Genomic DNA, 27,930 nt, shown 5'->3' with positions numbered 1-27,930 from the left:
ATTAAAATTTTTCACAGCAGGAAAATTATTGTTTCATATAGGTAGGCCTGCAAAGTCGGTATAATTATTTTAACACTAATAAAGATGTAAAATTAAGCGTAGTAAATCATCTTAAGTAATAGGCCTAAAATAGAAATTGCATAAAATCATTTATTATAACTGATTTATTATCCATAATGCAATATAGATGGCTGTGAACATTAGGAATTTCTTATTGTACAGACTTCTTAAATCTATATTAAGATAAGATACATTACTTTAAATGAAGGACTAGACTTTCATAATAAGTCTATTAACATAAACACATACAGGTGTGGGCAAACATCTACGCCAATGACAGGATTAGACACCGCGATTTCAGTTTTACAAGAGTTTTGTCGAATTTATAGTTTGATTCGAGCCTTTACTCTTATCTATTTTAGACGATGTCGTGAACAGGGTTCAAAGCAGCGACACCAGTTTACAGAGTCTTACTGGCGCAACAGCTGAGTCCCGGTTGTGCAGCTAATAAAGCTTTTTTATGTACTTATAATATCACGGATAATAGATTCCTCGGATGGAAAATCAGGCTCAAGATTTTATCAGCCACAGAACATCAAGCAAAACGCTGGCAAATATCAATTTCTTATAGAAACAAGACAGTCTATATAAAGATTGCTGTCTTATGCGTTGTAACGCCGTGTAGTCTGGTAGAAGTTTACCGACGTTTCAGAGATCCTTGCTGCTTCCATCATAAAGGCGTTGCAAATCAGACGACGGCCATGTACATGTTCGCAGCTGTGTGAACCTACTTAGCGTTTATATTCCTAGAAACCCGCCTTGCATTGTATACGCACTGAATAATGTGGCCCGTCTTACACACGAAACACATTGTGCGGTTGCAAGACATAACTATTTTTGTTAGACGACTGGAAGTAAACTCACTTCAAGGACAACTACACGAACACAAAAGTTAATTCGGGAATAAAGTTCGAAATTGCCCATAATTTTGTTTTAGAATTTCGTATGTGACATCACCTTAGAGATACGAGTGCTAACGTTTAATATTAACGCCCCAATCCACAATTTGGTCTGCCATGAGTCGGAAATAAAACGAGAAAGGTACTGAAGAAACCTTCAAAACACAAAATTATTTCGATCAATTTTACAAACTTATATTTTACCTACTGACAAGCTACTGTGTCCTAGCTACATATAAATCATTATTGATGATTACAGATATCTCTAAAACTTGTATGTTCTACTGTCTTTAGGCACCTGATGGAACAGTTCGAAGAGTTATTTAATCAGACTGAGTTTTACATAAAGCTGTCGTGCTTTTAAAGTATTTCGTTGAACCGTCATTTTCTAAGTTGACACGTGGAAGCTAAATGCTATAGACATTTTCTCAAATAATCTAATCAATATATTGAACATTTCTTTACTTCTTATCATCTGAGATTTTATAAAAAAATCCACACTTTATTTATAACTTTACGATCATAATCTATCAAACAGCACATGATCTGAATAACATAAAACAACATAAAATATTATTATGTAAGCCTGAAAGGTTGATCCTGAATATTTTCTCATCTATTTAGCTGAAGATACAGACAGAACTAGACAGAAGAGTAGAGTTTGTGCAGTGCTTAAGTACGTATGACAAAATTACCTTACTTTAATTGTTGTAAAATTGAGCTACTGTCGAATTAATTAATAAAAAACGGTTTCATATTTTTAACATGTAGTCCTATACTACATGTTTATGAAACAAATTTGTATCAACTTTCCCCACCTTCCCCTATATGTTTTTCCCCTTTTCTGATATGGCGATGGGCTATGTCCACCCCCACTTACGTTTTTTTTATTTCGCATAGTCTTAAGTGGAACTCTGTAGAACTGAGCACGGGTAGGGAGTGAAATATCTGTTACAAAGCTGAAAATTTTAAGTTTCCTTCCAGCAAGAAATTGTCGCTGAAACCGACGTATGGTTCGTGTTCTCGCCAATATTTTCGTCCAACCTTTCGTTTGTTGTTACTTTTCTATCGAAGCTTCAGTCCGCTCTCCACTTCTGCCAACATCCATTACTCTGCCCAAGGAAGGTTATTTTTAATTCGTTATTTATTGTGATATATGGCTAAAAAATGGTTTTGAACTGTAAAACGAGTGACACGTTCTCATTAAATAAACAATGAAACATCGAAAAACAAACTTCCAATTTTAAATTTTTTTCCTCTAAAAACTAAGTTTGCCTTAAAATTAGAAGAAATGGAGATGGAATCAACATCGCAAAAAGGAGGTAATTCAAATCCGAGTTTATAGCAGCTGGAAGGCGTTTCAAGACTTTGCTTTTTTAGCAGAGACTTCATCTTTTGCCACTTTGGTCTTTTATACAAGCACACAATTTATCAAGCCATTTTTTAAACAGTTCACTTTGTCTTTTATCAAGACGTACGTTACATACGACGAAATGGATGTAAAACAACAGTAGTGGTCTGCCCTCCTCGCTTTGTGTAAAATCTGAATATTAGGAACAACGAAAATTTAAACTCGCATAAAACATTCAAAATGCGGTCTTGTCGACGCCACTTAAATTTACTTATATTCTCTGAAATTTGACCTCTCACTGTAATTTAATTTATGCAGTGTTGCAAAGCGTATCGTTAATTAATTATATAATTGTCGTCTAAGAAACATATTTTTCAGACGAACTGGTCTGAAACACATGGGTACCTAGAATAATGCATGGGTACTCCATGCAAAGAAATTGTATTAGGTTACAATTCTTGCACCTAAAATTAAAATAATTTAAAACAGCTACAGTCCTCTCGTTCTGTCATTAACACCACAAATACGGCTAAAATATAGAGCGGTTCTTTCGGAATCTGTCCATCCTCTAAATTTAACATTGTAAAACTAAAGGTGCAATCCGCTTCCACCTTCCAAAAATAACAAATAAGGCCAACGTACGATTCTGCACAAAGCTCACAAAAATTCTCTCTCGTTTTGTGACTAAAAATTGTAACGTTAAGATAAAGCTACTTCTAACTAACAGTTACAGTAACACCCTGGCGAGAAACATACTGTAGTTTAAAACTTTTTAAAAGACAATGAAACTGTTTGCACTGTTTGAACATACTTCAGAAATTCTCCCAAAGATATAAAATCAATTTAATTAAAATTAATTAAATGCCTAATTCTGAAGTCCCTTTTTCAAAGAGGACGTACTAAACGGAATCTAAATTAAGTAGGGAATATTTACCTGCAACCATTATACCTATCTATAAGTGCAGTAAATGAAAGCTAAAAATACTTCAATATAAATTACGTCTTCTCCGAGAACCGGTAAATGTTTTGTCAGAGACAAAGCCCCTAACTTAGGACCGAGGTCATGATAATGTAGTACTTGGGCGGGGCTATCGTCATGGATGAGTGAGCTTACAGAACAACGGTGGAATGATGATTAGCAGGGGAAAAAATTCGAAGAAAACCAACCTCCAGTGCTACTTGGTGCACGACGAATCACACCTGAAGTCACCGAGGATCGAGTTGGGGTCTGCGCGTACAGAGGCCACGGATCCAGCAGCCTGAGTTGTCGCACGGCCATTATAATGCGTCCAATTTCAGTATTTCTATCTTGAATAGAGACAGACTGTGGCTATTTAACAGGGAAGGGTGTGGGAAAAGACGAATCAATTTTTTCGAGTACTGAGACCACTTACAACTCAGGATAAACTGATAGGTCTGTGAATGGAAAGTGGCCCTCTGTACATTACGAAGCATGAACATTAAACCATTTTACATAGTTTCAGTCACTTTCCAGGACTGGAGTCCAAAACTTATGTCCCTCTGATTAACAAGAAATATAACCCTATTGTGAAGAATCTTTATCAAAAAGCGTATAGTTACACAGCTGGCCAAAAAATGCTTCTATGCAATCTAATAGTTCATTACTGCCTTCACAGAAGCCCGTTAAAGTCAGTCAACATCATACTCAATTTATTTAAGATCTTTTCCAACTTCGCCTGTCATTCAGATATTTTCCTTCTTTTATGTTTTCGGTGTAAAATATTTTATGCAATTCTCATTTACAACATGAGTGCCCTTTTTTCGAAACAAAAACAAGTTATATAATTTCTTCAAATAGTTTTAGAGCGGAATTGTTGTTTATTTTTTCACTACCTTCCCTTGCCAAGTCTTGTGGCCATTTCGACTGCCTTCACGAAATAAATTCCGTTTATCCTTCACTGTAACACAAACACCGGCCAGTCGAAGATCCCGCAATGCCAGAAAGCTCCTGACCTCATATACCAGAATTATTACACACTACAGTGGCTGAAAACTTGCGCTGACCTCCACATACTCGGCCTCATAACACTTTTTCACCGCGGTGGTTGACTGATTGCATGCATCCAAGGCGTCGTCAACTTAATGACAGTACTGTAATTCAACTGGCATAAACATGTATAACCCGCAATAGCAATTTTAATAATAGTTTAAAATGATCCAGAAACTGTACATATGCGTGAGATATGAGCATTCATTTCCTGATACAAATGCTAAAGTTTAGCTCAGGTAATTTTCAGCCTACGTTCCTTAATTCATAATTCACGAACGTGTATTCGTCCATCTTTTGGTTGGCTTTATTAGGTTGCTAGTTCAAATCTCGGGGGGAAAAATAGAGAATGTTATAAAAATGTTCGTAGTTTTCCTCAAGTGTGACCAGGATAATTTTTCGATATTATAGTCAAACGGAGCGAGATCGCTTCCATGCAAATCCTTATTTACTCATTTATACATCACACTGAAGTTATATAAATCTTTTTCTTGAAATAACATTATTAAATGATGTAAAATATCTTTTCTCCTACTAACTACTTTGAAGATATGAACAAGAACCATCTTCAAACAAAGCGACGAATTACAGCTGGACTACTACATGGCTCCGGAAACGTTCGACAAATTTGTGGTCTCTAACAAATATTTTCTAGATTAATTTCTTCAGTTTGGACTTTTTGTAAATCCAGAACATTTAGACGGAATGTCCATCTTTAGAAACGGTGTATAATTTTTTAGATATTTTGAAACTAAACTTTAAACAGACTATGGATAAAGTCTAAAATAAAGAAACTAGTAATAACGTACCACTGCCAAAAACATTCAGAGAAGAATTTTCTAAGTAACCAACAGACCAACTGCAGTTTCTAAGAAGTGTATCACTAATGCTTGTAAGCGTAAGCACGAATTTTGCCAAAACATCCATCCCATATAAAACTTACTATTAGGTCGTCGACTTTGAAACAGTTGCCAAATTTCGAAGCTCTGAGTTTTTATTTAGAATGTTTTGAAACGAGGGATTAAAGACACGACCTACCTAAACTTAACTTGCATGAACCTACTACAGATTCGCCTTGAGACGCAGTGCGCGTGAAAAACACCTTTCAGAATACCCACATACGTACTTTTAAACATAACATGACTCCAGACGCTATTAAAACGTACAGGCGTCGTCTACAAATTCTTAACGATCTACCTACATGAAGGAGGACTTGCACGCTAGTCGACTCTACCAGGATGCCTCTTTATAAAGTAGTTTTGTAGCAACCTCATTCTCTGGCACAGAAAATTTCATGTGTTATCTGTGTTCTTTCCAAATTCATCTGCCACCAAACCTACCAAATGAAAAATTACTAACCAATTAACAATGCATATAATTCTATTAGTGACATATCGAAACATGTGAGTAGAAAATTAGAACAAACCAATTAAATAAGTAACTTAAAGGTTGTTGTCTTCTGGGTTAGACTACACGAGTCAACAACCCAGAAGACAGCCATCTTCAGAATCCTCGCTGTGAAAACGTCAAGACCCAGTGCCAGGTATTCTGAAGACCTCTGGTTCAAATCCCCTCGCGAAGGTAGGATATTCTTACTGAAGTTTTACATTGTTTAAATCGTTGCTAGGAAACCGAATATTCATCACCTTTGTCATAAAATTCGCTATTAGGACTCCACCTTCGAATTTTGAAATTCAGTTCACACCTTAAAATCATACTTTTACAAAATTCATCTTTATATTATGCTCCCACACACGCCTTTTGCCATGCGCCTGTTTTCTCACGGGCTTCTCCAACTATAATTTCTTATTAATTTGCTATTTCTTCTGTCCGTGCCATGTTCCAGTGTTCATAACTTCACCATTTTGACATTAATATTACTCCCTGAATTAAGACCGTAAAAACTTGTTACTTTTGGTCGATGTTTCACATGGAACGTGACGTGGTGATGGAAATTGTACAAGTAGCTAAGAACAAAGCAGTGGGTTTAATTGTATATGAGATCGTTGCTATAATGTCAGATCGTAAAATAAATAAATAAATAAATACTCCGTGAACGAATGTAGAAAATACGAGATTTCTACGAAAAGCAAGTAAAAATTTCGATACGGGGATTAGTGAATAAAGAAAATCTAAACTCATAAACCGTTCGGTTCTAATTTTTTTTCGTGTTTAATGTAACTTGCAGATCTCCTGTCCGCTGAGCCAATTAAACGCAAGTTTTATCCTTCGATTTAATTTTAGACTATCCGTTAGCCTTTCTGAATCTCCGATGGGAATAATGGAGTACTGCGTAATCTTTATTACTGTTAATAATACAACCACCATTATCAATGCTACACTTTTTCCATTCGAAATGGGCATGATTGATAGGAACGGTATTAATATCAAAGATATTTCATGTTAATCTAACGACTTAATTTATTTAAACCGTTAGTACAAAGATACATATTTTATGTCCACAACTACACCGAACTCTAAACAATTGTCAATATTTTGTCTCATTGCTCCCGTGTAGAAGATGCTAATTCGTCATTAGCGAGCATAAATGAATATTGACTGTGTGATTGGCTTTTCATGTATCTGTGTTTTTAACTTTATACTAGCTCTACTCAATCGAATATTAAAGCACATTATTAAGACCCATAAGATTTTACATCTAATTCTCATGTAGTAGGAACTGAAACGTTTATATTTTAACATCGATATATAATTTTTAATTAGTGTAATTTGTACTTTCACGTTGGCGTCGCCTCTCCACACACTACAGATTAAAATTCTAAGCAAAGATGACAGGTAGAGGACGTTTGAGGACAAGTTGATGAAAATGAAAACTGGATCTAAAAAAAGTAAAGTAAGGAAAAAACATAAAAATTTTGCGATGAAGAGACTCACAATCGTACACGACACCTAATATCGCAATTATCAAACAAATATGAAACGGAGAGAATACGTTTGCGAAGTATGCAAATGAAGTCAAATATATTTTAAAAACTTTCATTTTACAGTCTCAAAAGAAAAGGAGGATAATATTGAAGATCGCTGTCTTCTAACCCAGAAGACAGCCATCTTCCAGATTCACCACCGTCAAAACCTCTAATTCTACAGGAGGATAATATTAAAATTAAACTAAATTTTTTTTCTAATACAGATGTCAAGGGCGGGAATTTTTAAAAAAAAACTGGTACAAGTCACTAGTTTCCACAAAAGCAAGTAATCTCTTTCACAGCTGAATAAATAAAAATTTCCCGATGAAAATTTAACGTTGGTGTCTTAGTTACATGCCTACAGATAGTTGATAAGTTTGTGAAACTGCACGGTTAATTCGATTCCTATGCAACACATCTGAAAGCTTATAGGGAGGTAGCCTCTCTGTCCGCTTTCTGAGGTATCCATTATTTAATTAAAGCGAAAGCACAAATAGGCCTGACAATAGCAGTCACCGCGTAATTCTTTGATGGCTCGATACTGCGAATCCAAACTGCAAACCTACGCCATTGCTTTTCTCTAATATTCTGATATCTGTAAGCAGAGGTCGTCCGACACTCAGACTCACCGTCCAAGAGACCTACCAAACACTAGAATCTAAAAGGACTCGTTGTTTTAAAATTGAACTTGAACATTAGCAGCCCCCAAAGTCTAATCTATTGCAGAGTATTTTAAACATTCCCGTCTGATTATATCATAATATGAGACTTTTATCCTGGATTGGAATCAGTTAAAATTCCATAAATTCACATAACAAATTAATTTAAAGTCTGAAACGACTGGTATTTAGAGCTTTAGTAGATTAATTACCCTACTCATGGGTCAATTAATATGTTGAATATAGGCTACTCCAATTATGAGAAACTTTGTTGGAGAATTAAATGTTACACGCGGTATATTAAAGTTCATTTACATTTCAATAAATGAACAGAAAAGAAAATATGAATAAATAATCTAACCATAAATATAAAACGAAATGGCCGTATAAGCAAGCAAATTGAAGCCCCTGATAGCTCATAATTATATACAAGGACGTAAATGTAAGAGTCATAAATTTAAAGCACCTTTTATTGGAAATATCATAAAACGGAAACAGCGGGACACGAGTGTAAATAATGACACAAACGAAGAAACTTCTCGATTTAAAGTAATACTTATTGACTAAAGGTTGTGCGTAACATGGCTGCGAAATTAATCATACTTACGTCTTTATGTCCGACAGCTGAAATAGCCTACAACTGCAGGTCTAACCCACGTCGAGCCAGTGGCGTTGGTAGTTGTAATGACTTTGTTGCTTTTGTTGTTATTATTATTATTATTATTATTATTATAGTAGTAGTAGTGTAACAACTGAAAGGAGCTATGTAATTGTGGTCAAAATTCCTGTAGAAATTTTGAGTTTTAAAGAGGCCCGACTTTATTACGCGTAGTATATGTTTAAATAAGAGTGCAGCCCGTATTTTTCACTTCTGTAATAGAATACTGTAATTTTACTGGGCGCTAGCCCAATACATTAATAACTCCTGTTTCCCCAAATTCATCACACAGTACTATAAATACATGTTTACAAATACTTATTCCGACTGTAATAATATTAAGTTCTTCTTTGGGCTTTTAATTATTACAATTTAAATAGAAATTGGTGATTTGAATACACACGCAAGACTGCACGGAACAGGACACTTAATTTTTATCTTAAAACCATAATGAAATGGTAAGCCATTACATCTACCACATATTATAATCGGATAAAAAAATATATATAAATTTAAATGCCTATGCGGCGTTAATAAAGTTCACAGAAGTTTTCTACTTGGCTTATAGCAATGTTGAAGATAAGCCTAAATTCTGTTAGTGATGAACTGAACATAATTCTTCAGTCTACGTAAAATTATCCCCTATAATTACTCCGTAAACATTTAAAGTCATATCCAAATGAGAGTGGCGATTATAAAGGTCCGATGTTATGATCATTCATAAAACTGAAAAGATGTAAAAGTATCGGCCTAATTTAAGGAGATGTCCCAGAATTTTCCTGGTGAAAATTAGACAAAACAAGAAAGAAACCTCAATCGCGTTAGCTGGTTTCCGGGGACGGTATCTGAACCAGCGAACTCCCAAAAACGAAACATCCTTTCCACTCTGACATTCGGTGAAACGAATAAAGATACAAGGAATTCAATTGAAAAGTTTCACTATCCTACGTGAACAAACGAGATGAGCTGTGTTTGTGTTATTAACTGAAGAGAAAATACAGTAAAATATGACGACAGGACGCAAAGTCGCTTTCAGAACGACACGCTTTGCGTCTGTTGCAATTCGTTTTAGGTCCGTACCATGTGTGAAATAAAGAACAGTGTTAACATTTGCATGTCAGTTTATCGGCCGGACACGTGTGGATGTTCTCGAAACAGATGCATATAGCGTATTAGCTATAAGAAACACGGTGATGCTCCAAGTGTTATTTGGATTCTGCCTGTCACATACTGTAATGCAAAGTTTCAAGTCTCCATAATGCATATATGTCACTTCTAACTTAATCTTTGCCTCTTCTCTTTTCCGTTCTTTCTTCTTCATTTCCCCCTCTGCCCTCCTTCCTTTTCCTACACCCTTTCAAAAAAGACGTGGTTCGATAACTTTAATTCAAGACATGCGCTATGTACGGCAAAGTATAAAAATACATTTTGTAGGCCAATATTTCAACTGCTTCCGAATTTAATATCCGAATAAATAATTTCAACTCTATTAAGATTTATGTATTTGCAGTAATACATAAACCGTATAATAGTTGCTTGTACCTTGGGTTATGTAAAGGTTACCCTAAATATTTGTTTATATTTCGTATCATTTTAACATCATGCATAAACGTATGTTTCCTTAAAGCCCCGACCGATCATTTCGTTTAAACCATCAGCCGGTGCAAATTGTTGAGCCAAGGCCTAGTTTAACACCGGCATGCAAAATTTAGGTGCCCGAATTTTTAACTTGTGTTGGGCAAGGCCGTGGTCTAGGCAACACGGAGTTTTCCTCCGGGGGCTTCCCCGGTTTCTCCGTGGCATCCCAACAATTACTCCATTCACACACAGAAGAAGGCAATGGCAAACCACTTCTGGATCATCTGCCAAGAACGTATATGAACAGGTCCCAGTCCGAGAAAAGGATGGAAGGATCCTGTTCATATGGACCTGTCGTCAGACAGAACACTAAATAATAATAAATAAATAACTCACTGAAGACGTAATTAAAAATGGCAATGCATGGATTCTAATAACACAAATAAATTTTACATATACGAAAAGGGCATCAATATGCCTCCTCCTTAAATGGAATGCGAAGAAATTTAATCGAACTGAAATGTATTCATATTATATCAGTCTAATAATATGACGTATATGAAATAATGAAAACTGCAGAAAATAGGTTCGTATTTTCTAAACACCTTCTGCGCTAATTTGCATACGTTAGTAACAATGATAATTCACTGCAGGTCTTAGACACGTATAGTAAAAAATCTGCAGACATTTAAGTATAATCTGTAATTAATAATTAAGCCAATATTTGTCAGATGCTCCGTTATTGAGAAAAATTTATATAAATTTCGATTTGAGCTCATCTAAAGTATAGGCTTTTTTTTTGGAATAATTCACACGGAAAATAAATTAACCTGACAACTTTTATCGCAGAACCTCAAATGCCGAATTCCATCGGAAATCCCTGACTCACTTTAAAAGAGACACGTAAGGGTGGGCAAAGTAACTCAAGGACAGACACAGAGCTTTAGATTTGTAAGCAGATGTCTATTGCTAACATAAATGTAGACGAGCAGGAAACTTTCTTGTCTTCTGTATTTCCATTTCATCGCAATATAACAACAAAAGCTGCTACAACACGCCATTGCTCTAGAACTCCATTCATCAATTCCACTGAAACTACAAGTGATTCACAGTTCGCTTCTGTCATTTCTTATGACAAAGGCTGTTTAATAACTCGATAAAATGTAAACACAGAGTTATTAGTCATAAAATTCAAACGTACAAACACGTTCTTAACTACAAAATCGCATGATATAGAACTCCTTCGGAGAGACATATAATATTAAAATAGAGTTTAAAGAACTGGGTTATATATGGGAGATACATAGACCGAACTGATTCGGTCTAAATTACGGACTTTTCTGATAATGACAATGAATTTTCTGTTCAGTATCAAACCTAGTTTCCCCGGATAAGTGGTTATCACTACGGTTGTATTTCGGAGGAGTCCTGGGTTCCATTCTTGACACTGTTGCAGGCTCCTGTGAAACAAGTTTGTATCATCGTCTCTCAGTCCTTCCAGACAGATCGTAAATTAGAATCTAAAACACTTCCTTCCATATCCGATCCAACTTTAAACTCACTAACATCTTTCCATTCCAGGTTATAGTAGTATGATCTATGCAGTTGATAAAACGCTGTTAAGGAACTCAGAAAGAAAAATTAACAAAGAATGAATCGATTAGTTTAAAAACTACAAATTATTCAAGACAGGAACAATCCCACGGGATTACCTGCAATACACATTTAAATCGTTATTCTACGCTTATGTCAGGAGTTATCGCGGAATCGTATAAAATTACGTCGACACGTGTAAAGGAGAAGAAAAGAGAATTTCAGTCACCGACTGACAACACTCATTTTGTTGCGGATCGTGGGAACGAGATGGGTTACACTAACCTACAAATCGATACGCCCTTCTCTTCAGCTTGTGTCACCGCACCGATATTGCAACCGCTATTCTAAAAAAAAAAATGTCGTCCCCTTCCAGAAGAAACCTACGTCTGTCCACCATTCTACAAACACGCCTTCATAATTAGCATCAGGGATATTGACCGGGCTTTGGCAACACCGCTATGAGCCGAAAGCCACAACAGAATAAATTATAACTCATTAATTAATACTTTAACTGACTCTCTCACTAACTAAATACATATCATAAATCTCGGTAGTCTCACGGAGAAGATGTATGTGGTTTTCTGAGTTGAAGATGGAGGTAAGATATTCCTTCGAAACACTGATAGTCACTTACAAGACGGGCTGGAAAGATTATGCAATAAACCGAGACACGATGAAATAAAGAATGAAAGAGTATTAAGAAACATTTTGGAGCAGAGGAAGAAATGGATGTGACAAGCTGACAGAATTTAGAGACACTCCACTCCACTCCACGAATAAAAGACGAAATACAGGCCGATTGGAGCAAAAAATAAAAACAAAGAAACGCTGTCGGAGCGACTGAACTGAGGCGGGAACGGGCGAACAAACGACGAAATTTTGACTGTCTGATTACGTTGTGTTCATGCTCCATTTGGAACATAACGTTAACACAAAAATTTCAAATAAACACTAATCATTTAACACAAAACGTGCAGTTTCTAAACAATATAATAACTTTGAAAGTCTATTTAATCTTCCCCATGCTACGCACGTGTTATCTTGCTTACTGGTGTCCATATTAGCGAAAGGAACGCGATCCGATATCTTTCAGAATTTCGTGCCTGAATTTATAACGTGAATTAGGCCTACATGTTACGAGAACACAAACAAACATTAGAAACATATACAAACTAAATAAAATACAGCACTAAAAGGTTAAAATGTTGTAAATTCGACAGCCTATTTAAATGTACTAAAGATATGAACACTTTCAAGTTATGAGATGCCTTATTTTGATGAAAAATACCAAGAATTCGGATACGCTAAGGGAGAAATGGACCCATCTGAAACTAGGACAACAAAGAGGCCGAAATTTGCCGCAAATATCTGCTTGGTTATTGGCGAATATGATATATAAACAATTCCTCCTTCCCATACAGAGTAGGCCTATAGTATTATTAAATTAAAATATTAATATAAACACAACTAACAAATCTTCGCCCTGGTCAATGCCTAGGTTCGCCCGGTACGACACTAACAGCTGATACGACACCCCGATGCTAAATTTATTTATCGAGAAATTCTCAACAAAATGTAGATTTAGAGCCTTCAAGGCAGGGAAAACGTCGATGTTATTCTGGGTTGTAATACCGTATGAACCCGTAGGTAGATACCGACGTTTCGGAGAAACATACTGTCTCCATCTTCATCACATCAGCCCTAAATTTGGAGACGGTATGATTCTACGAAACGTCGGTATTATAGATTTTAAATAGTGTGGTTTCTAAGTATGTGCAATCCAGTACAGACCAACAAATGATGGATTAAAACATATTTCATATATTCCCTGAAACAACATAAATGTAAGTTGTATAGATATTACAAACAAATATATATATATAAAATGATTCACTATCTCTTATGAAAAATTTACATCTTTCAGGTATCCAAATAATCAAATCGGCCTAGTAGACGTAATACACAGATTTAAGCCTGCGTAATGTTAATTGACGCTAAATAAGTAATCTCAATTTTATATTTCACTGAATTATATGATTTGATAACAAAATACGTTCTGTAATGATTTTTTTTGTAATCTAAGGCAGTTTTAGGCCTAAATTTACGAAACGTGTTCTAGAATCATACAACATTTTATTAAAACTATATGAAATAATAGCATGAACTTTAAAAAAATATATTTGATTGGGAATATTATAAATAAATTTCATGATCAAATACTTTCCACGGGAGTGAACGCAGAGTTGTAAAATATTCCGATCCATTGTACATTAAATGTAAGTGCAAAAATTAAAATTATTCTATTTCCAACAAAGACTTGCAGTTAAACAACGGTATACGAAGTTTCAGGAATTAAAACGAGAAGCTGAAAATAGGGAAAACTGGAGAGCTCTTTTTGGGCAGAGAAATGGACCTGTCGTCAAACAGAACACTGAATAATAATAATAATAATAATAATAATCCTTGTGGAAAGGAATAAAATAAGCAAGGACCTCTACTTCGTGTTCATCGCCGTGAGGACCTCAAATCCTACCAAGTCTGTACGTGTTCGTTTGAATAATTTGATGGAGTTAATATTGGCATGAACGGCCTTGGACCTCTCGGGTACTAACAATGCCTGGGGTATGGCTGTTATGTCCTAGTCATTCCTCGTCCGATGTGATGGGATCAGCTCTTGTAAAAAGAGCTCTGCCAAAAGTGTAAAGGGGTCTATTGTTTCGTAAGTTAACGCTGAGTCAGCAGAAGATAATCCTTGGCACTTGTAGGATGTTTGCTGTCCGTAAGAGTTCTGTTCCAGGCTTTATTACTAATCCAGATGTTTTATCATAACACCGATAACGATTAATGTAGTTAATTACTTTTAATTCTGACAAATACGAGCAGAATTCACCGGAAATCAAACAGATAGTCAAGTAACAATGTTTTCACTTAAGCTGAACAAGAAATACAGACTAATCCGAATTTGGAACTGAAATATTTTGTTTTCTGCTTTTCAAAAGTCAGTCGCTGCTAGTAGGGTTAATAATATTTTAGGTGAAATTTCATATATTCTTAAATATATAACCAGGTTAACTTTAACTACGTATATTTATTTATTTGTCTGTGTCCGAACAAAAGACAAAAGTTAGTTGTATTCCGAAGTAATTTGGCCTACAGAACTTTTATTATTTCTAGTAGGCAGCTAGTGAAGGGATACGTTTTATTTATAAAAATCAGTTCCATTACATTTTACGACTTCTAAACAAATTATGCAAATCCTAATTATATTTTGTCTAAACCCCTGTGAAGCAAAATCACTTGAATTCTAGCAACTATTAATGACGTTTTTAACTTGAACTTTATGATAAACCTAAAATATTAGGTAAGTAACTATTAATTGAGATACATGACTTTAAGTAAGTTCTAAAGAAAAGAATGTAATTTTTATATATTTAATTTCACTATATTTACTGCATTTTTCAACACCGAAACTCTCCTAATTATGCAATAGTACATAAGACTGATTCTTCCATAACAAATCTCTCAGAAACAGTATATTATCTTTCTATAAGCAATTTTTTCTAACAAATATATGCCTACGTTGTGTTTTCTTGCATACAGGAAAATAAATTTAAAACAAGTACGGAAAATGTTTTAGTTATCCAGAGCACTTATATTACAGGCCTATAATTTACACTGTATAACACCATAAATCGATATTTCCGTGTATGTAAAATGGGGCAACAGAATTTATCACAGGAATATTTAATAAATATGGACAACAACCGAAACATCAAAATTACTAAATATAAATTTCAGAACTTCATTTTTAATTTTCCAGTGTTTGTACAGTACGTAAGAAAATCTATCTGAATGTTGCAGTCTGTCATTAAGTAAAACGTTCTCTCCTACTGTGTTGTACTGTATATCTAAAGCGACACCATTTTGAAGAAGGTAATTAAAACTTTCAATAATGTCAACGAGTTTTCAAAACACTGTTTGTTTGCACACCACGTGCCAAAATATCCCCTCCCCCTGCTAGCCTCGCTGCAAAGGTAGACCGTCAGCCATTTGCACACTTATTCCTCAATAACACAGCATAACGAAAACCACCGTAGCTTTACTTACCTCGTAATAGTTGATACTAATTTGTTTTGGGATGCCTAGTTCTCAGCTATCTGTCATTGTGGCCTGATGTCAGACTTCATTACGTTGAAATACTGGCACGAAATGAGATTCCAAGCACGGTTGTCTGACACGGAAATTATAAAATACTCTGATGAAGATGAGTCGACAATAATTATCACTGAATGTTGACCGCGTCTCCTCTGAGGCAATCTTGGATGTTCGACTGGCCGCGCTACCAACACACACTCAAACACGCGAGGCGCCATCTTGGAATTGAAAGACGAGACGAAGAAGAAGATAGAAACAAAAGAATGTGCAGCACCGCTATCGATAAATAATTATCGAGTAGAAGAAACGAGATATGTTACGCTCACTGGCTTTCATCTGTACTTTACATTAAATATGATTCCTGGCGACACACACAATTTGAAAAATACATTCCGAAACATTGCAAGTATAAAAGTACAACTTATAACATTGTGTTTATTCGCTGAATTGCATTTAATAGCTCCTCATACGTCGTTAAGATGCATGTACATTTGACGCATATAATTTGTTGAAAGAAATGGAAATGTCAGTCTCAGAACTTTCTCCTGACTACACTACATAAACAGAACAGCCGAAATAAGATTAAATAAAAATAAGTTAAACCCTGACGTAACCAGTATTATTTAACCGTTTACTAAAACACAATAATTAAAAAGATAAATAAATTTAGGGCTGATACAGCGAAAGCAACTTCACGACGTTTCATTTTCCTCATACCAAACAAATGCTTCACTGTCTTCCTTAGATCACGGCTTGCCTCCGGCAACTGGCTAGACTAGTACAAAGCTTAGTCAGTGGAGAGCAATGGCCAAATTGTTTTTGCTATCACTGAATTGTTTATGGAAGGAAATAAGGTCTGGGCAGAAGGGTCGAATGAAGCAGGGTGTTCTAACAGGGTGTGTGCACTTATTAAATGTGGAGCTCTAGGAGGGGTGATAGAGGTATAAAGGTGTACCACAAGAAACAAAGGGGAAGGCAGAGAGACAATTTTAGAAGTGGACAGTCAGTTCCGGGAAATTTTATCTATGTATCTGCTATTGTAAACACAAAACTCTCATCAAAAGAAGTCAATGAAATAAACATGCAACTTCCTGGCGCATACAGAAGAAACTGTCATTCATCAGGTGCTTATGTACCTCCACATATCTGCATAGAAGCATTTGTTTGCATACATAAAATACTGTCATACAATAGAAAGATGAGATGGGCTGTGTCAATACTAGCAGTACAGTTGGTTAAACAAACCACAATTCATCAATTTAAGAAGAAACAAAATTACGTAGTATTCCGTGCGCACGCAACACAACGTCAAATAAAAAACAACCAATAAAAACACGCCGAACAAAAACAAAAAAAATGGGGGGGACGGTAGAAAGAATAAGATTGCGCGGACGTTCTAGACGTATAGAACTGCGCACGCGCGAGTCACTTGGCTACAGTTTCCCGCCATTTAGATAGTTATTAACACACAACTTTTAAAATTCATGTAAATGCCAAAATTAAAAATCTTCTTCACTTAATAATCACTGGTAAAGCACACCACTATACACTACAAGCCCCGTGGCAGCACTACTAAGTTCGTGTCAGCTCCATCCAAGCAAACGACGTGACGCTAAGAAGAGAGACAGAGAGTAATAAGACGGGGCGGGAGGGAGAAGAAATGCTAGAGAGAGAGAGGGTTGGAATAAGGAAGGAAGGAAGGACTGAAGTCAGGTTTACACCGTACGACATTGGACGAGCAAGCATTTAGTCACAGTAAACCAGTTTGGTATTCTTTTATACACATAATTGGCCCATTACATGTTTGTACTGGCTGAAACCTATATACTGCAGATTATTCGTTGTCTGGAGATCTTAGGTTCGCATCTGTACAGCGTTCATTGCAAGGCTTGCCCCTCCAGTGGTTACACAACCTGAAATCAAAATAAAGACAATTTTTAAATTGCAGCGTTAAGAGGGAGATGAAAAATCCATTGAAACGTCGGTCGGACATTCGAAATTTAAATTTATAGATTTGAAATAAAACTTTAAGTCACAGATCACAGAGTGCGGAATACGACGATAAAATTTCAGTGTTCATAATTTCGAGGTATTATTAAATAGCTTAATTGGTATCGGCGTGTTGTTTCACCAAGACAGCAAGGCGCATCCTTAGGTCTTCGACATGGAGCGTAGCTGCGAATATACCGAATAAACAACAGCGAACAACCGACAAGAGGTGGTCTCCGTGCTTAGGGTTTGAGCGGGGGGGGGGGGGGGGGACTACAAACTGAAATGTTACACCGAGCAATGGACTTAAATGGTTTTTTCCATACAGTTCAGAATCTGCTGTATATTGGCTAGGATTGAATTAAATATTTAGGTTTCTGTTTGAATACAGTGCTATTTATTCTAAGGGCTAATCATCGAACGGTATTCCGTAGGTATCAAAAATCCTAATTCGTATGTTGAATAATTTTTGTATAACATATTCGGTCTGGTAGTTGGATAAGAAAAAGAAGAAAAATTGTTTTTGCAGAGGATAGAACTTTTTCAATTTGTCACTTTATCATCTTAGACAAAATCTTTGGAATTTTAAAACTTGTACGGGAGAAATATCATCGTGTGAGACAGGCTTTTGGGGAAGCATTAAAAAACACAAGCAAGAGGACGAGAAGTGTTGAGAGAGAGAGTATATAGAGAGTGGGAGAATAAAATCGACAGAATAAGAAAGAGAAAGATGAACATACGGTTGTGGGAGGGGATGGGCTAAATGAAAGAACAAGACAGAAACAATAGAGCAAGAGAGGCAGAAAGCAAGAAGTAGATAGAATAAGCGTATCAAGTTAAAAAAAGTAATATAACAAAAGAGAAAGGACAATATTAAGAGAAAATAATTAATATATATAAATAGGCCTAGGTCTAAATATGAAATAGACAAGGAGAGAACGAACCTTGTGTTAATGCTATTCGATATTCCTTTCACCTCTTCATCTGTCCTCTTCCTTCACTGGTATTCGTCCATTGGGTACCTGAGTTACAAAAAGCATTGGTTGTAGTGAACAGCTCTATGACCTTGGTGAAATTTATAAAAATTCACCGGTTATACTACCCGCCCAACGCATCTGCACTCCTCCCCACCTGGCCGTTACTGTGACTGTCCATTTGACCATACATCCTGTCAGTTACCAACCAAATTTTTGAAGTTATGTTTGCATTACTGGCCTACACAAACTACGTCTGTCACCGAGAGGAAAACATGACTTGTAGGTTTCTACAACAGGGTTGAGAAAAATAAAACGGGACGCAAGCGAGATTAAACTTAACACGAATGAATAATTTTACAAAAAAAGATCTTAATAATTTTTATCTATGCGTAATATTAACGCGATTAAATCAATAAAGATCAGAGTGATTGATAACTACGCACTTTTAAGCTTTGGCGCTGACGAGTCTACACGACACCAGAACCCTGGAGAACATCATCCTCACTTCAGGTCTGACATTAGATGGACTGAATTTGTAGCACGCAATCAGAAAAGCAACTACCAGAGTAATCTTTAAATAAAGTTCAGAAATAGCAGAGACCGCTCCAAACTTGCATTCGGAAGATATCCATTTAAAGTATTGTCTATATCCTGAAGGATTATGTGATTTTCCCCAATTTATTCGGTCAAATGCCGAGAATTCACAATTAATTAGGCCACGACTTTTCAAATGAAAAATCATGGCATTTATTATGATATTATTTGTTTATTTATTTATTCACGCCTTCATTCCTTTTGTTTAATTATTTGGTGGTGAAACAACGTGACAGCCAATATGATGTACCAGATATTCGTTGAACATCTGCTATCTGACACTTTCATGTAAGATTTGTTTAATTTATGAGTTTTGTATCTTAACGTTTCCTACAAAACATGAGCAGTAAACACACACCCACGTTGAGATAATGGGTCTGGTAAACAAAAAAGATATTAAATGGTTTAAAATCCGGTGCTCACGGGTGTGAATCCATTTCGTATTGCGGAAACCGATTATAAAACAGCGTACAGAGCCTCGGGATATTCGAATGCATGACTGCATCAGGCAGATACAAGAGTGAAAAGATGTCGGATAATTTGTAGTACATTAACTCTGTGGAAGTATTAGGAAAAAAAAAATTGAAACACGATCCAAGACCCATCCTAAAAACCCATTTCCCTGAGATTCATCTTAATATAAACTTCCCATTAACATCTCGATTTTCAAAGTGATCATTTCCACGAGGTTTTACCACCGAAATTCTACGTGCATTTCATGTTTTTTTTTATCATCCTAGCCACATTCGAGCCAATAGTACTCTCCTAGATTTTACTGTACTTCATTCTATACCATTACTAAACGTGTTTATTTTAGTTACGAAACTTAACGCCTGATGTGCGTTATTACAAACGAAGGTATTTCATAATCGTCCGCATGGAGATTAAAACGCTGACAGCACACGAGTTAGACTATCCCTGATGATGGATACAGAGAGTCTCCGAAACGATAGGTTTTGACCAGATAATGACGTGGCTAATTGATTGAGAAGATTCTATAACAAGTTAGTTAAAACATATGCAGGATTGTGTATGAAATACATTCTTTAACTCACCAGACACCCGCTTTAGAAAGATTTATGAGAAAGACAACAATGAGTTTTTGTGATTGGTCGTTGCACCTTCAGAATAAGAACGTGGAACCGTGTTACAATATGGCGTCTAAAGAAAGCAAATATGGAAAAGAAGTAGTGACGTCAGAAACAATTAATTTACAGATAAAAATATTAAAGCACCGTGTTTTGTGTCTGTCTGAATCAACCGTTTGATTCAAGGAAGGACGTGGCTGGTTTTTGTGTCAGGAAAAAAAACGCTAGGTGAACCGTTAGTTATAAGGGAATAGTAAGTACAAATGTGGCTACCAGATGTCAGAAGTGTAAGGAGCTCAGAACACGTACTGCAGCTAGCAGAAACAAAAGAAGTGACTCACGCGCAAGGAACGCATTATGGATCAAATTCTCATGGAGGTTTCTTGTTCTTATTCACTCAACACGGCGTTTAATAACAATAATAATAATAATAATAATAATTTCATATGATTCTCTCGTGGTAAAAGCCGACGGAACAACGCCGCTAATCGACGTTAACAAAGTCTATTGCTTTTCCTGACTCAGAGCCATTAACATTCACTTTATATCCTAAAACACTATTTACATGAGATCAATTTTTATTGTCCTTCCATCCTCAAGTGACCATTTCTCAACACACTCCTGCCACTATCCTCTTTGAATTTCTTGTCTAGCTCGTTCAATCTGCATTCCCAGCGCATCTTATATTTCAGTACTCTGAAATAGCATGTCGTGGTTCAGTCTGTTCGGTCGGAAACCGTCCTTTATATTTCTATACGGTGGTCTAGCGGTTAGAACGCTGGCCTTGTAATCCTGGGGTCTCGGGTTTGATTCCCGGCGGTGCCCGAATTTATAACTTGTGTTGGGCAAGGCCGTGGTCTAGGCAACACGGAGTTTTCCTCCGGGGGCTTCCCCGGTTTCTCCGTGGCATCCCAACAATTACTCCATTCACACACAGAAGAAGGCAATGGCAAACCACTTCTGGATCATCTGCCAAGAACGTATATGAACAGGTCCCAGTCCGAGAAAAGGATGGAAGGTCCTGTTCATATGGACCTGTCGTCAGACAGAACACTAAATAAATAAATGATGGCCACGGTGGTCTAGCGGTTAGAACGCTGGCCTTTGTAATCCTGGGGTCTCGGGTTCGATTCCCGGCGGTGCCCGAATTTATAACTTGTGTTGGGTAAGGCCGTGGTCTAGGCAACACGGAGTTTTCCTCCGGGGGCTTCCTCGGTTTCTCCGTGGCATCCCAACAATTACTCCATTCACACACAGAAGAAGGCAATGGCAAACCACTTCTGGATCATCTGCCAAGAACGTATATGAACAGGTCCCAGTCCGAGAAAAGGATGGAAGGATCCTGTTCATATGGACCTGTCGTCAGACAGAACACTAAATAAATAACCTAAAATAACGGTGTCCCGCACCAGAACTTGGCATACACAAGGCATATCATTCTAGTTTATGCTTTCGGGTAATTCTTAAACGTTCATTATGAGGCCCATAACGGATCGCCTATCGACTGCTCGATAAACTATCCTCAGTCTCCGCTGTTAACAATCCGTGGGCATGGCACGATGCAGTGTCCACACGTCGCTAAAACATGCGGCAGATTCGGTTTAGTTTGAAAAGTGAAACTGCAATCGGGGAAAATGACTGACAACATTAAAATTCAGTTGCCATGGGGATGGGAGTTGCCGGCGGCAAGACGCAACTTCGTGACTCACTGAACCCATAATCGTATTTTAAAATGGCTCAGTTCACCATTATGCCTGGGTTTCAAACCCCGTCCTCCACTGTTTAAAATAATTTTAAAATTAACGGTAATACCAAAAACTACAGCAACATTTTATATGTGAATTTTATTTCATAAAATGAATTTCGTTTTGAAAAGTAAGAGGAATAACCAAGGTTTACAGTTCAAATTCTCACAGCAACACAAATATCCTTTTCGTGAAGTTATTTGATTAAACTTAATAAATGGATTGATTTGATTTATTACGCAGTTTGTTTGCTTTGTGATAGGTAAGAATTTGTTCAAGGACGGTAATGTCAGAGACGTTTAGTTAGCCCACATCTGAGATTTAGAGTTACTATAAGTAGCTAAAGTTCATGTCCAAGATAACGACGTCGAGCCCAACCATCATATTAATGGTAATCAAAGTATTCATGGTAGCCAAGGGTTAGCGTGGGGACTCTCCATCCATTAACTTCAGCGTGCAGAAACGTTTGTAAGTTTCCAAGTAAAGTACTTATGTTAATTTTCCGATTTTAACCAAAACTTAAATCTGCTAAAAGAGTTTAGTAAAACGTCCAAACAGCCAATCAAATTTAAATCTGTTCCATGGTTCTAAAGTAGTTACATGTGGACAGAGAGACAGAGAAGGCGAAACCAGCGTAAGTATTTTTGTAATATTTAGTTGCACAAGACTCCGAAAATAAAACAAAAACACGAAACTAAATCATAAAAAGGAAAGAAGACTTCGACCACATTCGTTTATTTTCAGTTTAGCTTCGGTAATGTAATTGAAGCAAGGGAGAAATATGGAGGATAAAATTTAAACCCTAACCTGCACTGCACCTCGTAAAGACGTGGAAGCTGCAGCATCTCTGTCCTGTTGATTCTAAAAGTGCTTTGCGATAAGATAAGAGTAATCTTGTTACTTGCAGGACAGTCGCGGTACAAAAAGGACAAGTCACAATTTTGCTTTTATTTCCATGTGTCCTAATTGCAATCAGTGGTCTGTTTTTTATGTTGGTTATGAACTTTAAAAATCGATATCCTTAAGTACCGAACTGCTTGTAGCTTACTGCTCACGTATTACGTAGTGATAACCACAGCAAATAATGCGTCAGCCATGGCCTACTTTAGATTCTGTGACGTGTAAATAAGTCTGCATCGAGGAGCTCTGGAGAAGTGCTGGAGAAATTATGGAGAATTCTTGGAGAAATTTTTGTGAAATGTCGAAAGGGTCATGTACATGTTGTTTAGACGTCCTTGTGAAGAGATGGAAAAAAATCTGGAGAATTGCTGGAGAAATCCTGGAGAATTGCTGGAGAAGTTCTGGAACGGTTTTGTGGAAGTCCTTAAGTATTAATGAGTTTGATCGTACGCATTTCTATTATGTTAGTTTCCGTTGCGATTTAATAATTTAGGTTACATTGGATTAGATTGATTTGTTACAGGTTAGGTTGAGTTAGGTTAGGTTAGGTTAAGTAAGGTAAGGGTAGGTTTTTCAGTTTACATTAGATAATATTGTGTTGTTATAAGACGGGTTAGGTTGTGTCAGGGAGAATTTCTTGCGTGTCAATTGGGTGGTCGTTGGAATATCCTGGAGAAGTGATGGAAAACTCCTGAAAAAGTCCTGGAGGATTCCTGGATAATTCCTAGAGTATTGCCGAAGAAATCCTGGAGATGTTATGCGGAAGTTCTTTGGTCATGGAGAAGTGTTGGAGAAATCCTAGAGAATCCCAGGAAGGTTATGTGGAAGTCCTTACGTAGTGGTGGGTTTGATCCTAAGCGGGTCAGTTGTTTTGGATTCGTTTAAGTTAGAATGGGATACGTTACATTGGACTAGGTTACGTTTTGGGTTAGGTTGGGTTAGGATATGTTAGGTTAGATTAGGTTAGGTTTAGTTAGGTTAGATAAGGTAAGGGTAGTTTGTTCAGGTTAGGTTAGATAAGATTGTGTCGTTTTAAGATGGATTAGGTTGTGTCAGGGAGAATTTCTAGCGTATTCATTGGGTGGTCATGGGGATGTCCTGGAGAAGTGCTGGAGAACTCCTGGAGAATTCCTTTAAAAATTCTGGAGAAATCCTGGGTAAGTCCTAGTGTACTGCCGGATAAGTCCTGGAGAGGTAGTGCGGAAGTTCTTTGGTCATGGAGAAGTACTGGAGAAGTCCTGGAAGGTTATGTGGAAGTCCTTAAGCGGTGGTGTGTTTGATCCTATACGGGTCGGTTAATTTGAATTCGTTTAAGTTCGATTGGGATAAGTTAAATTGGATTAGGTTGCGTTGTTTTGGGTTGGGTTAGGTTAGGTTAGATTACATTAGCGGCCCGTCCATAAGAGCTGCAGAACTGCAGCACCCCCCCCCCCACATTATTTAAAAAAATGAAAAATTTATTTGTTGTGTTTGCCTAATTTGTGACACTTTATTTCCTCTATATCATTATTTTAATATTTCCCCTTATGTTATCATTATCCACTACTCAGCCGAATTGATAGTAAGTCCACCGACTAGGATTTCGAAGCAGAACGGGGCTATTATCCGCCTGCAAGTATTTTAGCTCGGCTATCCGGTCAAAAGTAGAGAGCGTGGCGGGTGGTAGAGTGAGGGGCAGTTTACTTGTACAGCGCATATCGGAGCTGCAGTCCCCGCAGCCGGCTTATAGCAAACACGCTTACCCGGTACCACTTGTTTTAGACTGGTTTCGTGGTTATTGTTAATGAGTGTTCAATAATTCTGTGTGCTGCCTACTTTTTATTTCGATAATGATAATGACAAGGGATGTGTATCATAGTTACGGCAAATTACTTTTTCTAAATTGTCTTTGAGTGAAAAAAGTGATGTAAAAAGACATTGCCGCCCTCTTCCGGACTTACAAATAGTTAAAACATCGTCGAGCACATGAGGGTTTTCTCCTGATGTAAATTTACTTTTCATATATTTATATTGCTATGTGTTGAAAAACTTTTCTGATTTTCCCCTTGTGCAGCACTGCTCAGACTAACGAGCCGCCACTGATTTTGTTCAATTACACTTTTCCTCAAGTATATGACGTTTAACCAAGACAAACGACACGACACATTGTTAAAGAAGGCGTGAACTTATTTCTGTTTTACCGTATAAATGTACGGGTAGATTAACTAGGTAGTCAAATGCGACTAGCGGTCAGAGGGCTCGAAACGTAAGAAGGTTTCTTTACCATTCTAGTAGAAAACATTTGTAGTATTGAGTGCAATGACACGTCAGTAATGGCTAACACCAACACAAGCAGCGTCAACAAAGTAATTCACAGTAAGATATGAGGGGAAGGTAATTAATTACGGTATACTCTACTGATGTTTTCTTAACAGCCAGTACAATCACTGCTCCCACGACCTTGACGTGGCCGGACAGACCGAGTGACATCTAGGAAGGTAACTCGCGTCTTGTGCTGCAAGCGGGTTATTATTAAACTGTCTCTCCCTTGTCCTTTTTAAAGCAGCGAGGTTATGTTACAGGTTTTATTGCTGTCAGAGTTTAAAGTGTGTTTTACGTACATTCGTAGCATGCCAGCAATTTGGTACTCACTTTTTCAAGCAATTTTATTTTGTAATTTGGTTACAGTGTGTGTTTATTAAAAGAAGATTTACTGAAGTACGAATAATCGTACCACAGATGTTAATTTAGGTTAAAATGACGGAATATAAACGAGAAGTGAGACGCGTGGATCATATTTTTACAGCATCATTTAATGGGGATGTTTGTATAAGATTTTTCAGCGTTAATGGGTTGTCACCGAGTGAATTTTCACGCGACCAACTTTTTAACCCTCTCTTACTCCTTTTTTTTCCACTCACACCACCCCTGCCACGCAACTGACCACGCTATCCAACAAATTAACAACCCTCAACGTGAACCCATAGCTCATCACACACTTTGTATGAGCTCGAGGAAATTAGGGGAAAAAAAGCATAGAGTAAACTCTTCCTTCTAAACCAGAATCCTCTCTCAACAGACGGTAGGTGTCTTGTCCCTGTTACAGAGATAATAATGGAAAGCTGGTACGTATATTGAACATTTTCGACCACAAAATTTTGGAAACAACGTCGGAAAACATACAATCATCACTTAAATTTACACAAATAACAAGAAGGTGGTCTAAGCATTCTTCTGAAATGTGTCATTTGCTATTTTATATATAGCAATCAAAAAATATTATTTTATGATTAATCACTAATGTAATTAATTTAATTTATTTTAGATGTATATATTATATACTATGTATAACTTGAATTATACACCAACAACTTTGGGGGTACAAAGTTGAAGAGAAATTATATCTGGGGGTACGCGAACAAAAAAGGTTGAATACGACTGACATAGCTAATAACGTATGACCTGTCAAAGTTGATAAATGAAAATATTAGATCTCACGTATTCTTCTCCGACTGCTTGTCATATTAACAGATTTGTTAATAGATTATAATTTTTTATTTAATTATTTTAAGCAACTTAAACCACGAATGGCGTTTACGTAATAACAAGTCTGTATTTATATAAATAATCATTAATCTGAAGATATGAGTAGAGTAAACTCTTGAATTGTTCTATAACATTTAAATCGTAACATTTGAAATGCAACTATCGACCAGAATATCGGGCCATACACAGTCCTATCCATATGTCTCAAATAACAAAGGTCATCACATTTTCGACATTAAACACAGCAGGACCGACACGTCATATCTGGAAGTAAGTTATTTATTGTGTAATTTTCTCAATCCTGTCAATTCCTTCTGTCGAGGTTCAAATATATTCTTCAGCAGTTAGTTTTAAACCATCCTCAATGTGTGTTCTTTACTTAATATAAAAGTAATTATTATATTTGTTTACCGTCAAATCACAATAAAATAGTAAGATAAAATAATTAAAATGATTAAAATATCATCTTATGTTCCATATCGAGCATTCGATTTACATCGGAACATGTTGTGAATGTTCCGATGTAAATCGAATGCTCGATATGGAACATAAGATGATATTTTAATCATTTTAATTATCTTATCTTACTATTTTATTGTGATTTGACGGTAAACAAATATAATAATTATTTTAATTAATATCACAATATGACGCAACTATACTATCTCATTAATATAAAAGACCAATTTTTACGCGCATACAGACAGACAAAACTATAATTTTGTGTTTAATATTTAGAATTTTAAATATGACTCAAAGATATTACGCGTTTCCAGAATTTAACCTTTTGATAATTTGATAATGGATACAATTTCAATTTGTTAGAGATGTTGTCCTGTGCTTGAAATTTCCAGTGTTTAAAATATATTTAATTGTAATTATCTTGCATTCTAGTAACGCGACATAAGCATACACTCAGTGCATTTATTTATTCTTTTTTAAAACAGTATTATTACCAGCTACTAACAAATGTGTTATTAATATAAACCTATTTCGAGTCACCATTACCAGTTACTTGCAGTTTAAACGAACGTGATTTGGTCTCACTGTAAACAAGATTCACTTCTTACAGAGAGAGAGATGAGCTGATGAACCATTTATCTCCGCTCAGTATATAGTTCACCGAAAGTAACAAATAAAGTGCTGGGAGGCTGCAACTTGGTACCGGTCAAATTCACGGATATGCGGGCTGTAGCTTCTGAACTGTGAGTTGGAATCCGT

The 27,930-nt window shown here is 36.4% G+C and overlaps 1 protein-coding gene across 7 annotated transcripts in view; it reads right to left on the bottom strand.

Annotated features, from left to right (window-relative positions):
• The window catches only part of dati (zinc finger protein datilografo), a 592,807-nt gene that overhangs the window by 273,834 nt on the left and 291,043 nt on the right, over nucleotides 1-27,930 (bottom strand). For all 7 annotated transcript variants that reach the window (XM_087349115.1, XM_087349116.1, XM_087349117.1 and 4 more), the window contains 2 exons: nucleotides 18,825-18,902; nucleotides 15,844-17,804 (listed from right to left, as the gene is read on the bottom strand). The gene's annotated coding sequence lies outside the window, so the exon portion shown is untranslated. The remainder of the gene's footprint in view (nucleotides 1-15,843; nucleotides 17,805-18,824; nucleotides 18,903-27,930) is intronic.

This window comes from Zootermopsis nevadensis, unplaced genomic scaffold (assembly GCF_977971745.1).
Source record: "Zootermopsis nevadensis isolate Lab colony 2312 unplaced genomic scaffold, Znev_1.0 Znev_ptg000015l, whole genome shotgun sequence".
Taxonomy (NCBI): domain Eukaryota; kingdom Metazoa; phylum Arthropoda; class Insecta; order Blattodea; family Termopsidae; genus Zootermopsis; species Zootermopsis nevadensis.
This window is presented reverse-complemented; position numbering and strand designations above follow the sequence as displayed.